Source organism: Silene latifolia, unplaced genomic scaffold, assembly GCF_048544455.1.
Source record: "Silene latifolia isolate original U9 population unplaced genomic scaffold, ASM4854445v1 scaffold_336, whole genome shotgun sequence".
NCBI classification, from domain to species: Eukaryota; Viridiplantae; Streptophyta; class Magnoliopsida; order Caryophyllales; family Caryophyllaceae; genus Silene; species Silene latifolia.
The window spans coordinates 119,961-135,628 of record NW_027413267.1 but is presented as its reverse complement, the minus strand read 5'-3'; the positions used below and the strand labels follow the sequence as shown (position 1 = coordinate 135,628).

The 15,668-nt window shown below is 38.9% G+C and overlaps 2 non-coding genes across 2 annotated transcripts; one reads left to right on the top strand and one right to left on the bottom strand.

Annotated features, from left to right (window-relative positions):
* The first annotated feature begins 8,109 nt into the window (after positions 1 to 8,109).
* On the top strand, positions 8,110 to 8,216 carry LOC141639323 (small nucleolar RNA R71). The gene has a single exon (XR_012542471.1). It is a non-coding gene; the product is annotated as a small nucleolar RNA R71 (small nucleolar RNA).
* Positions 8,217 to 14,261: 6,045 nt separating this feature from the next.
* On the bottom strand, positions 14,262 to 14,368 carry LOC141639322 (small nucleolar RNA R71). Its single transcript, XR_012542470.1, has one exon. It is a non-coding gene; the product is annotated as a small nucleolar RNA R71 (small nucleolar RNA).
* Between the last annotated feature and the right edge of the window lie 1,300 nt (positions 14,369 to 15,668).

Below are 15,668 nucleotides of genomic sequence, written 5' to 3'. Positions count from 1 at the left end.
GATAGCAATGAAAGTAAATAAGCAAAATGATTGAAGGTTATGAAACAATTGATAAAAAGCACTAGGGTATCACGGGTCATAGGGAATCATAGGGAATTGATCATACAACATGTTCTCAAATTTATTGTTGTGATATATTGAGTTGGGTTATATCTTACAATCCTAGGAAAGTTTGGGTCGGGCGAATCGATTAGATTACAACACCTACAAGTCGACTTAATCTTCCCTACTCAACAACATGCATGGTCTAATGAGACTCGAGTTGGTTTTTATGTCTTACAAGTCTCATTGAAAAGATAGGTGATGGGTAAAAAATGCAAAGATTCATAGGCTCACATTTCATCAAACATAACATGTGCATGAGTTGAGATCAAAATAAGCAAGCAAATAAACCATGAAAGCATATTAATTTAAGCATGAATCATTCCCGTATTTGGTTTCCCTAATTACCCATTAACCCTAGCTAGGTCACTACTCACTCATTATCATGTTGATCATGCTAGCAAGGTTGTCAATCATACCAACAATATGAAACATGATGAACAAATGAAAGTAATTAACAATAATTAAAAGGGATTAAGAGAATTATACCTACTAATGATTCCAATAATAAAGCAAAGAATAAAAGAAGTACTTGATGCTTGATTGAGAGGTTGTCAATCTCCCAATAATAACCTTAATAATCTTCAATTACCCAAAATAAAGGATGAACAAAAGAGAGATTAAAGAAATAAAACTTGTATTAAAACTTGATTAATTGTTGATTACAAAACTAAAGAGAGATTTGATTGATATTAACTACTCTAAGAATTGATAAGAAGAACATCAGCTTCAATTAGACTAATGGGGTATTTATAGTGGAAATTAGGTGGATGCATTAGGTTAACTAAGGGCTAAACTAGTAATTACACTTTTGAGATTTGGCGGGAGACGCAGTGTTTTTGAAGGAAGGGCTTCTTTCTTTGAAACTTGAAGAAACGAATTTGTGTTGGTACGGAATCCGTGCGTCTTAGGCTGGGCGGGCGGATTCGTGAGCCTCTGCCGGCGTCTTTGGGAGAAGACGCGTCTTACGAGTCTTTTGCCGGGCGTCTTTGAAGGAAGACGCTGCAGTTATTGTCGTGCTAAGGGACGGGGCGGATTCGGACAATCACGCCGAGTGCTGCTCCTCGATCTTGTTTCTTCTTCTTTTTCTTCCCTTTTCTTCATGCAAAGTCATGGGGATTTCCTTGGGGATGCAAGGATCTTTCCTCAACATTGCTCATCTCTTAAAATATGTACAAAGGCCTTCTAATCTTGTCTCTCCTTGATGCTTGGTCATTGAATTCAATCAATTTAGTCTCATTTTGCCATGAAAATGCAAGGTTTGCACTCCTTTCCTACCAAGGACACAAAACCTCAAAGAATATGCAAAACAAAAAACTAAAGACAATAAATGACCCAAATATGCACTAAAAAGCATGGGAACAAGGCTAATTCGGGACTAAATATGCGCTAATTATGGTCACATCAAATATCCCCAAGCCAACCTTTGCTCAAATCCAGGAAGTAAAGAGGTGACTATGACTAGGACCATTATTTAAACTAACCTAATAACATAGCCGATATGAGACAATTAGCGGGTCTCACTCCGCCCCTTCAACTCAACAAGACAACCATGAGGTAGGATGCCTTCTTGCAAGGCAAGGTGGGTCTTGCCAAAATGGCGACACATCCAAACATTAAGCACACAAAATCAAATAATGGATGCATCTCTGGAATAGCCACTTCCTCAACTAAAAGAGAACAAATTTAAGAGCATATAATCCTCCACAAATACTAGTTCAACAAATTACTAAGGCTAAGAGGATGGCACTAAATCACCTCCAAATGGTGTTAAACTAGACTACTTTCGTCCTCAATTTCCAAATGCTTTTGTCAAGAGCGATCGGATGGTTATGGAATGATGATCCCTATGATGCTAGTAGCATATGACATGACAAGTCTCGAATTCTCTACAAAAGTAAGGTCATGGATCGTCCCAAGCTCGACAAAGTGGTTTGACAAAAAGGCTTTTGGGAATGAAATGCTCAAATCGTTGTAAACAAGGGTGGATATGACTAGTATTCAAAAATTGACCTCATTCAACTTTCACATTTCAAACATTAGAGATGGGGTTTATCCCTTCCGGGCTAATGTCCTTTGCTTTCGCCAATCGCTTATTAGGCAACCGGGTAACCTCTAGACAATAGCTTTTAGGTGATAGTCACTCTCTGTCTCTGGGCGGTTGAATTCACAACCGTGTGGGGCCCAATTCAATGGATCCCTCTCCAAAGCACATCGGCGTGGTGCGCCTCCATCAAAACAACTAAATTTCTCAACATTTCAACATTTCATAACATTTGAGGTTTTCTTAGCAATAAATTACTTCCCACATAACAAAATTTTCCTAAAATGAGCACTTCAAACTTTATTGATAGAAAGTATTTTTGGTTGCCTTACCACAAGGTCAATCAAGGTCACCTAGACAAGTTAACCAAGTCACATCGCATCACGGGGTTGGAATAGGTGACTCACATGCAAACCCTTGACTAGGCTTTGGGTCATGGGTCAAAGACACTAGTATGACACAATCTAGGGTGTTTTACAAACCATCCTAATGCAAGTGATTTATCAACTAATATGACATATAAACTAAATGCAAGTCCTAAGTTCACATTGTTATACCGCATCAATCAAAATAAAGCCATAGTCATTAACATAAAGAGAAAAAGGAGATTGGAAATATCATACCATGGGTCTTCATGATCCTCATGTCTCGGATGTATGGCGTAGTCATGAATGTGAACAAGGATAGAACAAACACAATATATACAACAATATATACATGACTACACTAAAAAGGAAATAAACTTGTTTTTGGGTTTTTCAATTTTCAAATTTTTATGGTTTTTTGAAATTTTTCAATTTTTTGGATTTTTGAATAAAAGTTAAGTTAGAATTCCCCGTCCCCACACTAATATGGGAATTGTCCTCAATGGCAAAATGATGGGAATTATGCAAGCATGATGCATGATTTCTACACTAAATGCAAGCTATACTAGTCTACACTACATGATGCATGGTTTTGTTTTTATGACGGAGAGGATAATTTAGATTACCTCTGTTGTGTATGCATTAACTTCCCCAAACCCGTCTAGCCATTATTCTAATGTCCTAGGTTAGGTGTAGTTCATGCACACACACTATCAACGCATGAAACTAATTTTGTCATTTGGATTTTTCAAAAGGTGGGAACAATAAAATGAGAACACCTCAATGGGGCCGAGGTGTTAGTCCTCAATGGTGCTAGGACTACTCAAACAATGATCAAGATAAATAAATAAAACAAAGAGAGAAATAGACAAACCTCAAGAGGGTAGAGCCTCTAAAAGCTTGCTAATCTTCCATCATATCATCACTATCATCATCTTCCTCACTAGAAGTGGACTCATCACCACTTTCTTCTTCACCTTGCTCATCCTCCTCATCTCCTTCTTCACTAGCTTCTTCATCAATGTTATCATCAACCTCTTCATTACCGACAACCTCATTATCACCCTAACAACCACTAGATGCACTCGGAAAGAAGACTTCCATCGCAACTAGGCAAAGGACATGAAGGGTCAAGTAGTCCCTGCCTAGATAAGTGAAGGAGGGGTGGATATTGGGCTAAGTAAGCATTTTTCCGATCCTCGAAAGCTTGCTTGTGCATCTCTTGCATGAGAAGAGTCAAATAATCATTTCTTGCTTCAAAACCTTCGGGCTTGAACTCTTGGTACTCGAAAGGATAGGGTGGTGTGACAATGGAAGAGGAAGGCATTTCAATTCACCCTTTTTTGTTGGATAAATGTACTCGGCCTCCTTTGAAAGGGGAAGTAGATAGTTGAGTCGATGGACACTCGATAAACAAATCTTTGAAGGCAAAGTGAAAGATCTAGCCTCACTAGTGAGCCATCCATACTTGGTATCAAGAGGGTTATGGGTAACCCACTTGTACTTGTATATCATAGTATTAATGAGATGAGATGACCACCCTCTTTCGCCTCATACTTGCTATCCTTGTTGAAGTTTGGATCAAAGTATTTAGCTAGGATAGTGACTAGGCCTCCATTCACAATAACGGTAGTGCCTTTCTTCCCACAATCAATATTTAGCCATCTATCCACGAAAAGCCTTAGAGTTGAAAGGCTTGGTGAATTCCCTTCCAATGTTCAAAGCCGCCTCAAGAAGAACAAAATCGAGTTTGGTGAAATGGTTGGTGTCTTTTCTTGCAATGATGGTGTTCCCTATGACCTTGTGTCACACTCTAATGCCCGGATGGTGGACTAATAGAGCGCGACTAGCATGAAAGTCTTCAAATTTCCTTCCGGAAATCGCCTCCCAAAGAGGGTTGGGGTCATACTTGCCAACATTCTTAAAATAACTCGGTGAATCACTAAGACCCAAAGCTTTACCCATTTCCTCAAAGGAGATGCCTACTAACATTAGCTGGACTGAAAACTCGATGGTCTCCATAGTCTCAACCTTGTTAACTTTCAAAGAACTCAAAAATTCTAAGGTAAGGGAGGGGTATGTCAATTCTTTTGATTGAAATAATTTCTCAACCCCATGGCTTTAAAGAAAATCTAGTTTGCTCAGGACACCAACTTATCTAAAATTATCTTCACAAATAAACTTGGTGGATATAAATGATTTTCTAGCAAACTTGGCAAAAGTGTCCCTATGGGATTTGAAATGAAAAATTACCTCAGGATAATTCGAAAGTTGAGCAATTTAAAGGAGTAGAAGATGTTTTGCTTCAATGGGAGGTTGTTGTTGTTGCACTTCCAAGTTTGGGCTAGCTATCACCATAGCCAATGCTTTCTTTGCTTGAAGACTCTTTTGTCTTGATGAGAGTGCCTTTGCCTTTGGTGCCTTTGCCTTTGTTGCTTTTGTTGCTTTTGTTGCTCCCTTAGTCCTTGCCATTGATGAATAAACCAAGAAAATAGTGAAAATCTTCAATTTCTAGTGTAGCCAAATCGATTTAAAGATGAAAGGCTTTGCCTTTATGAACTCAAAAATCACTTCAAAGGTTGAAGATTTTGTGCTTGGTTTTGATTTTTTTTTTTTGAAAGAGGAGTGATTGTTTTGTTGTTAAAGGATGTTTTGATTTGATTTTGGTGAATGTTGTTGAGGAATCTTGTTTTTGTGATGGAGAGGAGGAGGGTTTTGGAGTTATGGGGTTTATGAGTAGTGTTATGAATGAAGGAATGAAGAAATGAATGTGGGAGGGTTTATAAAACCGAAAAATTTAAATGCAGGGCAAGATGGGCGGTTTTTGCTCGACGCCCGGATTCTACTGTTAAGGTTGAGAAAACTCGCCTAAAGACGGCGTCTTTCGGTGAAGACGCTCGGTTTGCAACGCTGAGGCGGCGTCTTTAGAAGACAACGCGGATTCGCTACGAGGATTTTTTTTTTCTTTTCTAAGAAGAAGATTTTGTCTTCCTTCGGAGGGACGGCGATTTTTGAAGACGCAGGGGCGATTGAATGCGAGGCGACCGGATTCGACAATCGAGAAATTTCAAAAATTCATAATGGATGGGCGTCTTACGGGATTGCCTAAAGATTTCCAGCGGATTCTCCGAATCCGCCTGGATTCGACCTTTTACCCGGATTCGCTCCATCCGTACTTTGCATATCCCTTGTCATTTTCCATTCTTCTTCATATCTCGTGTTCTTCATTGTGGGGGCACTACTAAGGCATGGATAGCCTAGGCAATTGCCATCCCCACACTATACTAAAGCACTACACAACAATTGAAATTATTAGTCCCTCCTCACTTCTCTCAAACATGATAATTATCTTGATCAAAGTATAAAAATCCAAAAATGACAAAAAATGCAATATAAGAATTGAAATGCAAGTTAGGGAGTTAGAAATATTTACAAATGGTGGTTTAGGAGGACTCCACCAAACTCTCATTCTTGATGAGATGTCAAAAGGGCATGTTCAAGGTGTTGTTGATGTTGCTCAACACCTTGAAAAAGTAATCAAACGCTTGTTCATTATCATGATAGAGGTCTTCAATAGACCTTGACCCTTGTTGTCGGTCTTGATCGATGACATTACCAATGTAGGGATTAAAAATCCCTTCAAATTCGTCGTCCCAAAGACCACAAACTTCATTAAGTTGATCATTGAAAATCTCTTGATTTGGTGGAGACAACTCTCCCATTTCCTTTTCTTGGCCAATAAGGCCATCTTCTTCATTGCTTGACTTTGGTGAGCTTTGCAAGCTCTCTTTGTCACAATTCACTCGCTCTTTGAATGGAGCATCTTCAATTTTCTTCTTCCATTGAGTTCACTTCTTCCTTTTCATCCTTCCGACTATAATGATCGATCATAAAACACGGTTCATGTAAACAAGGAGCTCTCATAGTCTTGTCAAGGTTGAAAGTTATACTCTCATCTCCCACTTCTAGAGTGAGCTCACCATGTTTCACATCAATTACTTTGCACCCGCAGTGTGTAAGAAAGGTCTTCCTAGAATGATTGGAATGTTGGAGTCTTCCTCCATATCAACAATGACAAAGTCCACCGGATGAAAAACTTCCCAATTAAATGATGGAACATCTTCCCATACCCCTAATGGTGTCTTCGTCGATCTATCGGCCATTTGGAGTGTGATATTGGTGCATTTAAGCTCTCCCATCCCCAACCTTTTACTCACCAGGACGTGCATAACACTCCTCACTAGCCCCTAGATCACATAAGGCTTTGTTGATCGTGGTGTCGCCAATGGCATACAGTGATGAGAAGCTTCCGGATCTTTTTAGTTTCGGAGGTGAACTCCTTGAAGTATTGCACTACTCACCTTAGTGAAGGCGATAGTCTCAAACTTCAGTTGACTTCTTCTTTGTGAGGATGTCTTTCATGTATTTCGCATGGCGGCACGTGATTGATTAATTAGTGAAAGGAATTGAGACTTCCAAATTCTTCACGATTTCGCAAACTTTCCAAGTTGGTCATCAAATTTGGGCTTGGCTTGGCGACTTGGAAAAGGAAGTCTAATCACAATGGGCTCCTTCTCCTTGACCTTGTCTTCATTTTTCTTTGAAATTTCTTCTTTTGATGATTCTCTATCTTTGGGGTTTTGCACAATTTCTTCCTTATCACTAGCTTCCACAACTTCATCCTCAACTTGCTTCTTCGGTGCTTCATACCTTGTACCACTTCTCAAGTGAATGGCACTAACCGTTTCATGTCTTGGGGGATTACTTTGAGGTGGTAATTGCCCCTTTTGTCTTTGTGAGTTTGAAGATGCTAGTTAAGTCAATTGGGTTTCCAACATTTTGGTGTGAGCTAGAATGTTGTTGATGGTGGTTTCCTTTGCTTGACTATCTTTTTGCATTTGAGTGAAAAATTCTTGTTGATTCTTTTGCATTTGGAGGACCGCTTTTTGAACATTAAAACCTTGGTCATTTTGTTGATTGTATGGATTTTGATTTTGGTAACCTTGGTTTTGGTTGTAAAAGGGTCTTTGATTTTGGTTTCTCATGGGAGGTGGGGTGTATGTTGTTTGAGGGTTTTGAACATTTTGGCTTTTGTATGAGAGATTTGGATGGAATTTGGTGTTTTCATTGTAATAAAGTAGTGAATAAGGGGTACCACTCTTGTATGCTTGGAAAGCATTCACTTGTTCATTTGTTCCCCTACATTCACTTTGGTCATGTCCCAAAGTTCCACAATTCTCACATATCCCACTTGGGATTGATGAAGATGCCGTCTTGGCATTAACATGATGCTTTGGTGATTTTGAGGCTTCTTCAAGTCTAGCCATAGCTTTTTCAAACTTCAAATTGATTGTGTCAATGTGAGCACTAAGTTGAGCACCAAATTGAGTAATGGAGTCCACTTCATGCTTTCCTCCTCTAAAGTAGCCTTATGCAGGTCTACTATATTGTGAGTTATGGACCGCCATTTCCTCAATTTTGTTCTAAGTTTGATTGTCATCAACTTCGGTGAGCATTCCATTTGATCCCATGTTGAGAATGTTCCTTGAATCTTCATATAAACTGTTCCAAAATTGTTGTACCAAGAACCACTCGCTAAGTCCATGGTGAGGACATGAGCGACAAATTCCCATGAACCGCTCCCAAGCTTCATACAAAGATTCTTCATCCCTTTGCTTAAAACCCGTAATTTGGGCTCTTAGCATGTTAGTCTTTTCCGGTGGGTAGAATTTTTGTAGAAAGCTAGAGCCAACTTCTTCCAAGAATCAATTCCGAGTGGCCTTATCAAGGCCCTTCAACCATTGTTTCATTGTGCCAATTAGAGAAAAGAAAATAAGACCCATCGAATTTGGTCTTGAGTTACACCGGTTTGAGAAATCGCATCACAATAGTCACAAAGGTTTCCATATGAGAATGAGGGTCTTCACTAGGCATCCCCCAAATTGGCTCCTTTCGACTAATTGGTTAAAGGCGGTTTTGCAATAAAATTTCCGGTCAAATGTTGTGGTGTGGAGTACCATTGGGTAGGTTCTCCTCGGTGGAGTGCGGAATGTGATGAAAACTTAGGCATTGTGGGTTGATTTTGTATGGTATTTTGTGTTGGGTTCTCCTCACCTTCTCTTGCAAAAGGGTTGATGAACTCAATAGTTGGTTGAATATCTACAACCTCACTAAAACCTCTCAAATTTCTCTTAGCAAGTCTTCTATTGGTTAACAAAGTTCTTTCAATTTCACGATCAAAAGGTAACAAATCACCTTGTGACCTTCTAGACATGCAAAATATCAAACAACTCGAAAACAATTAGAACAAACCTTGAGGAGTTTTACTTCCTCAAGGCAAAGAAAGACACAACTAATAACAATATAAGAAAATATAAATCAAGCTAACACCGTCCTAAACGGCACCATTTTTGGTCAGTATTCTGAGCTATATTCTATTTTTTAACAATTGTCTTTGGAAGCACATAGACCAAAACACAATTTATAACTTCACAAACAACTCTACAATTAGTAAAGAGGCAAGTAAAGGTCGGATCCCAAGGGACGGGAATTGAGATGAGATTTCTATTGAAACTAGCGGTGTCTTAGGGGTGTCACAATTTGGGTTGATGTAGAAGGTCACTAACTAGATAGCAATGAAAGTAAATAAGCAAGATGAATTGAAAGGGTTGTAAACAATTGATAAAATGCACTAGGGTATCATGGGGTCATAGGGGAATCATGGGAATTGATCATACAAACATGTTCTCAAATTATAAGCAAGCGATTATTGTTGTGATGGATTGAGTTGGGTTATATTTTACAATCCTAGGAAAGTTTGGGTCCCGGAGCCGAATCAATTAGATTGTACAACACCTACAAGTCGATTAATCTTCCCTACTCAACAACATGCATGGTCTAATGAGACTCGAGTTGGTTTATGTCTTACAAGTCTCATTGAAAAGATAGGTGATGGGTAAAAAATGCAAGGATTCATAGGCTCGCATTTCATCAAACATAATATGTGCATGAGTTGAGATCAAAACAAGCAAGCAAATAAACCATGAAAGCATATTAATTTAAGCATGAATCATTCCCCATGTTGGTTTTCCCTAATTACCCATTAACCCTAGCTAGGTCACTACTCACTCATTATCATGTTGATCATGCTAGCAAGGTTGTCAATCATACCAACAATATGAAACATGATGAACAAATGAAAGTAATTAACAATAATTAAAAAGGGATTAAGAGAATTATACCTACTAATGATTCCAATAATAAAGCAAAGAATAAAAGAAGTACTTGATGCTTGATTGAGAGGTTGTCAATCTCCCATAATAACCCAAATAATCTTCAATTACCCAAAATAAAGGATGAACAAAAGAGAGATTAAGGAAATAAAACTTGTATTAAAACTTGATTAATTGTTGATTACAAAACTAAAGAGAGATTTGATTGATATTAACTACTCTAAGAATTGATAAGAAGAACATGCTCTTCTAATTAGACTAATGGGGTATTTATAGTGGAAATTAGGTGGATGCATTAGGGTTAACTAAGGGCTAAACTAGTAATTACACTTTTGAGATTTGAGCGGGGAGACGTCGGTATTTTTTGAAGGAAGGGCTTCTTTCTTTGAAGCTTGAAGAAACGAATTTGTCTTTGGACTGGAATCAAGCGTCTTAGGCACTGGACGGGCGGATTTGTGAGCCTGCCCGGCGTCTTTGGGAGAAGACGCACGCCTTCTCGGAGCTCTGCCGGGCGTCTTTGAAGGAAGACGCACGGATTGTCGAAATCTTGGACCGGGCGGATTCGACAATCCGCACGGACGCTTCCTCGCCTTGTTTCTTCTTCTTTTTCTTCCCTTTTCTTCGTAAAATCCTTGGGGATTTCCTTGGGGATGCAAGGATCTTTTCTCAACATTGCTCATCTCCTAAAATATGTACAAAGGCCTTCTAATCTTGTCTCTCCTGATGCTTGGTCATTGAATTCAATCAATTTAGTCTCATTTTGCCATGAAAATGCAAGGTTTGCACTCCTTTCCTACCAAGGCCACAAAACTTCAAAGAATATGCAAAACAAAGAACTAAAGACAATAAATGACCCAAATATGCACTAAAAAGCATGGGAACAAGGCTAATTCGGGGGACTAAATATGCGCTAATTATGGTCACATCACATTGCCAAAATGACTGGAAGGAAATTTGAACCAAACTGATCTTACATTAACTTGGTTGAGAGAAACCAATTTGGGGGAGCTGCAAATGAAGATATGGCTAAACATATGGAGACATTCATTGACTCTCATTGCTCCATACCCCACCACGAGTGTGACCCAGACCAGTGAAGGAGACGATGTTCATATTCTCGCCGTGATGTCAGCAAGGAATGGTACTGAGATCCGGATCGAGCCGCTAACGGGATTACTGATTGCAATTCGATGGCCCTAGCATTCTACAAGAAATATTTCTGCCTCGAAGACCAATGCGATTAGAGCTCGGATCACGAGCTTTAAACAGGTCCTGATGAAGATTTTCATGAGGCATGGGTCCGTTTTAAGAGACTAGTGCGAACCATTCCGCACCATGGGTTTGAGAAATGGTTTCTGGGGCAACCAATTCTATAATGGTCTGTATGATGATCGAGAGCTATTCTAGATGCGGCAACAATGGGAGATTTCAAGAAAATAGCGGTGAGACAAAGGGGTGGAAAATCATAGATGACCTGGCCACCCATAAAGCCGAGCATGGGAATTCAGAGGAAATCGGAGAAGATCAGTGAATCTCTGCTGTAGCTGCAATAGAAGCCTCATCATGATATTCGACAAGATAGATTTTGGGGATCTCAAAAAGAAGGGATATATAAAGTTAATGCGTTTCTGATCCCCTTTACATGCAAAAGATGTGGAGGAGAGGGACATGTTTCGGAGTTTTGTGCATTCGAATGAAACATATGTTGTCTTTCAACATTATAGGCGCGACGGGTACTTATCCCGATCCTTCTAATGTTCACCCCAATTTGAGGTGGACTAACCAAAATGTCCTTAATCCGGTCCACAAAGAAGAGCAGAGTTATGTGCCCTCATAAGCAAAGCAAATATCAAAAGCCTCCCTATATGTGCCTCAAGAAGAAAATTTCAAAGCCCGATATTTCCGAATTGAAAAACATGGTTCAGAACTTGTCGGGTTTGCTACAAAAGGAGTCTCTAGCTAGAGAGACTTCTACAAAAATATTGGAGAGTCAAATTGCCCAATTGGCAAGCAAAAGTGCAACTCGAGCTCTGATGTGACCATAATTAGAGCATATTTAGTCCCCGAATTAGCCTTGTTCCCATGCTTTTTAGTGCATATTTGGGTCATTTATTGTCTTTAATCCTTTGTTTTGCATATTCTTTGAGGTTTTGTGTCCTTGGTACGAAAGGAGTGCAAACCTTGCATTTTCATGGCAAAATGAAGCTAAATTGATTGAATTCAATGACCAAGCATCAAAGAGAAGACAAGATTAGAAGGCCTTTGTACATACTATAGTAGATGGGCAATGATGAGAAAAGATCCTTGCATCTCCGAGGAAATCCTCAAGGATTTTATGAAGAAAAAGGAAGAAAAGAAGAAGGAAAGAAGCTGTAAGACAATCCGAGCGGATTGTCCAGAAGACGCCCGTCCAAGAGGGGCAATCCGAGCGTCTTCCCCCTGTGGATGCCCGTCCAAAATACCCCAAATCCGCCCGTCTTCCCCCATCCGGGCGCCCGTCGAGAACCACCCAAATCCGCCCCGCCCTGCCCTGGACGCCTCTGGATTCTCTAACACCTTTTTGTCTTTTTACAAGCTTCAAGGAAGGATGCGCTATTTTTATAAGACGGGCGAAAAGGAGACCGGAGTCTCCCAGAGACCGATTTCTCAAGGACTTAATCGTCATTTAAGCCCTTAGTAAACCCTAATCTATGTAACTAATCCCCACTATAAATACCCTATTAGGCTAATTAAAGAGCATGTTCTTCTTAGCAATCTTTAGTGTAGTTAATATCAATCAAATCTCTTTAATCTTGTAATCAACATTTAATCAAGTTTTAATACAAGTTTCGTTTCCTTAATCTCTCTCTTGTTCATCCTTTGTTTTGGGTAATCAAGATTATTTAGGTTATTATTGGGAGATTGACAACCTTTCAATCTATCATCAAGTACTTCTATTATTCTTTGCTTTATTATTGGAATCATTAGTAGGTATAATTCTCTAATCCCTTTTTAATTATTGTTAATCATTTTCATTTATTCATCATGTTTCACTTTGTTGGTATGATTGACAACCTTGCTAGCATGTTCAATATGATAATGAGTGAGTAGTTTCCTTAGCTAGGGTTAATGGGTAATTAGGGGAAACCAACATGGGAGATGATTCATGCCTAAATTAATATGTTTTCATAGTTTATTTGCTTGCTTGTTGTGATCTCAACTTATGCACATGTTATGTTTGATGAAATGCGAGCCTATGAATCCTTGCATTTTTTACCCATCACCTATCTTTTCAATGAGACTTGTAAGACATAAACCAACTCGAGTCTCATTAGACCATGCATATAGTTGAGTAGGGAAGATTAAGTCGACTTGTAGGTGTTGTACAATCTAATCGATTCGGCTCCGGGACCTAAACATTCCTAGGATTGTAAGATATAAACCAACTCGATCCATCACAACAATAATGGCTTGCTTATAATTTGAGAATATGTTTGTATGATCAATTCCCATCAATCCCCTATGACCCCATGACACCCTAGTGCCTTTTATCAATTGTTTACATCCCTTTCAATTCATCTTGCTTGTTTACTTTTATTGCTATTTAGTTTAGTGATCTTCTACTTCAAACCCCAAATTGTGACACCATTAGACACCACTAGTTGCAATAGAAAATCTCATCTCAATTCCCGTCCCTTGGGATCCGACTTTTACTTGCCTCTTTACTAATTGTAGAGTTGTTTGTGAAGTTATAAATTGTGTTTTGGTCTAGGTGCTCCTGACGACAAGTACAATTTAAACTAAACCTCCTCGAGAGTTCGACCAAAATGGCGCCTGCTTCTTGGACGGTGTTAACTTGATTTAGATTTTCTTGTATTGTAATTAGTTGTGTCTTTCTTTGCCTTGGGGAAGTAAAACTCCTCAAGGTTTGTTCTAATTGTTTTCAAGTTGTTTGATATGTTGCATGTCTAGAAGATCACAAGGTAACTTGTTTCCCTTTGATCACGAAATTGAAAGGACTTTGACAACCAATAAAGACTTGCTAGAGAGCTTTGAGAGGTATTGGTGAGGTTGTAGATATTCAACCAAACACTATTGAGTTCATCAACCCTTTTGCAAGAGAAGGTGAGAGAACTCAACACAAAACCCAACACAAAATCAACCCACAATGCCTAAATTTTCATCACATTCCTGCACAACCGAGGAGAACCTACCCAATGGTACTCCCACACCACAACACTTGACCGGAAATTTCATTGCCAAATCCGCATTTATCCAATTAGTCGAAAGAAGCCAATTTGGGGGGATGCCTAGTGAAAACCCTCACTCTCACATGGAGACTTTTTGTGACTATTGTGATGCGATATCTCAAACCGTGTAACTCAAGACAAAATTGATGGGTCCTATTTCCTTTTTCTCTAATTGGCACCCTGAAACAATGGTTGGAAAGGCCTTGATAAAGCTACTCTCGGAATTGATTCTTGGAAGAAATTGGCTCTAGCTTTCTACAAAAAGTTCTATACACCGGAAAAGACTAACATGCTAAGAGCTCAAATTACGGGCTTTAAGCAAAGAGATGAAGAATATTTGTATGAAGCTTGGGAGCGATTCAAGGGAATTTGTCGCTCATGTCCTCACCATGGACTTAGCAAGGCTACTAGAGGAGGAAAGCATGAAGTGGACTCTATTACTCAATTGGGTGCTCAACTTAGTGCTCACATTGATACCATCAATTTGAAGTTTGAAAAAGCTATGGCTAGACTTGAAGAAGCCTCAAAATCACCAAAGCATCATGTTAATGCCATGACGGCATCTTCATCAATCCCAAGTGGGATATGTGAGAATTGTGGAACTTTGGGACATGACCAAAGTGAATGTAGGGGAACAAATGAACAAGTGAATGCTTTTCAAGCATACAAGAGTGGTACCCCTTATTCCAACTATTACAATGAGAACACCGAATTCCATCCAAATCTCTCATACAAAAGCCAAAATGTTCAAAACTCTCAACCAACATACACTCCACCTCCCATGAGAAACCAAAATCAAAGACCCTTTTACAACCAAATCCAAGGTTACCAAAATCAAACTCCATACAATCAACAAAATGACCAAGGTTTTGATGTTCAAAAAGTGGTCCTCCAAATGCAAAAGAATCAACAAGAGTTCTTCCCTCAAATGCAAAAGGATAGTCAAGCAAAGGAAATCACCATCAACAACATCTTAGCTCACACCAAAATGTTGGAAACCCAATTGACTCAACTAGCATCTTCAAGCTCACAAAGACAAAAGGGGCAATTACCACCTCAAAGTAATCCCCCAAGACATGAAACGGTTAGTGCCATTCACTTGAGAAGTGGTACAAGGTATGAAGCACCGAAGAAGCAAGTGTTAGGAATCTATATCTCATAATACTCGACATAATCTTATCTGTTCCATTTAATTTAGTCATAAAATTAATTAGATCTTATGCATGCAAACATAAGTAAATATAGTGAAGAAATCATCATTCTTACATTGGAAATTTCGGATTATTGGGCACAAGTGAGTTCTCCTACTCACTTGTTCTTGAGCTCTCTTAATATGGATTAACAAAGGATTCAAGTATAGAATCCCTCCCAAGGAATAATACCCAAAATAACCTCTTAATAAAATTAATATTATTGATACTAGAACAATATTAATTTTGAATAAAATTGACCCAAAATATTGTTTTTGGTCTCTTAATTTCGGTTAAGAGAAGGGAGAGGGGAGAAGAAGAAGTGATATTTATCTCTCTAAAACTCTATATTTTTAGATGATAGAATGAATGAATAATACACTAACTTTTCATGTAGTATATAAGTGAATAATTGAAAAACCCTTTGGTCTCTTTCACTAGGAAAACCGGGTAGGGTGGGGTGGCTTTGGCCAATGCATGATCAAGGTGCCCTTCACAAAAACAAC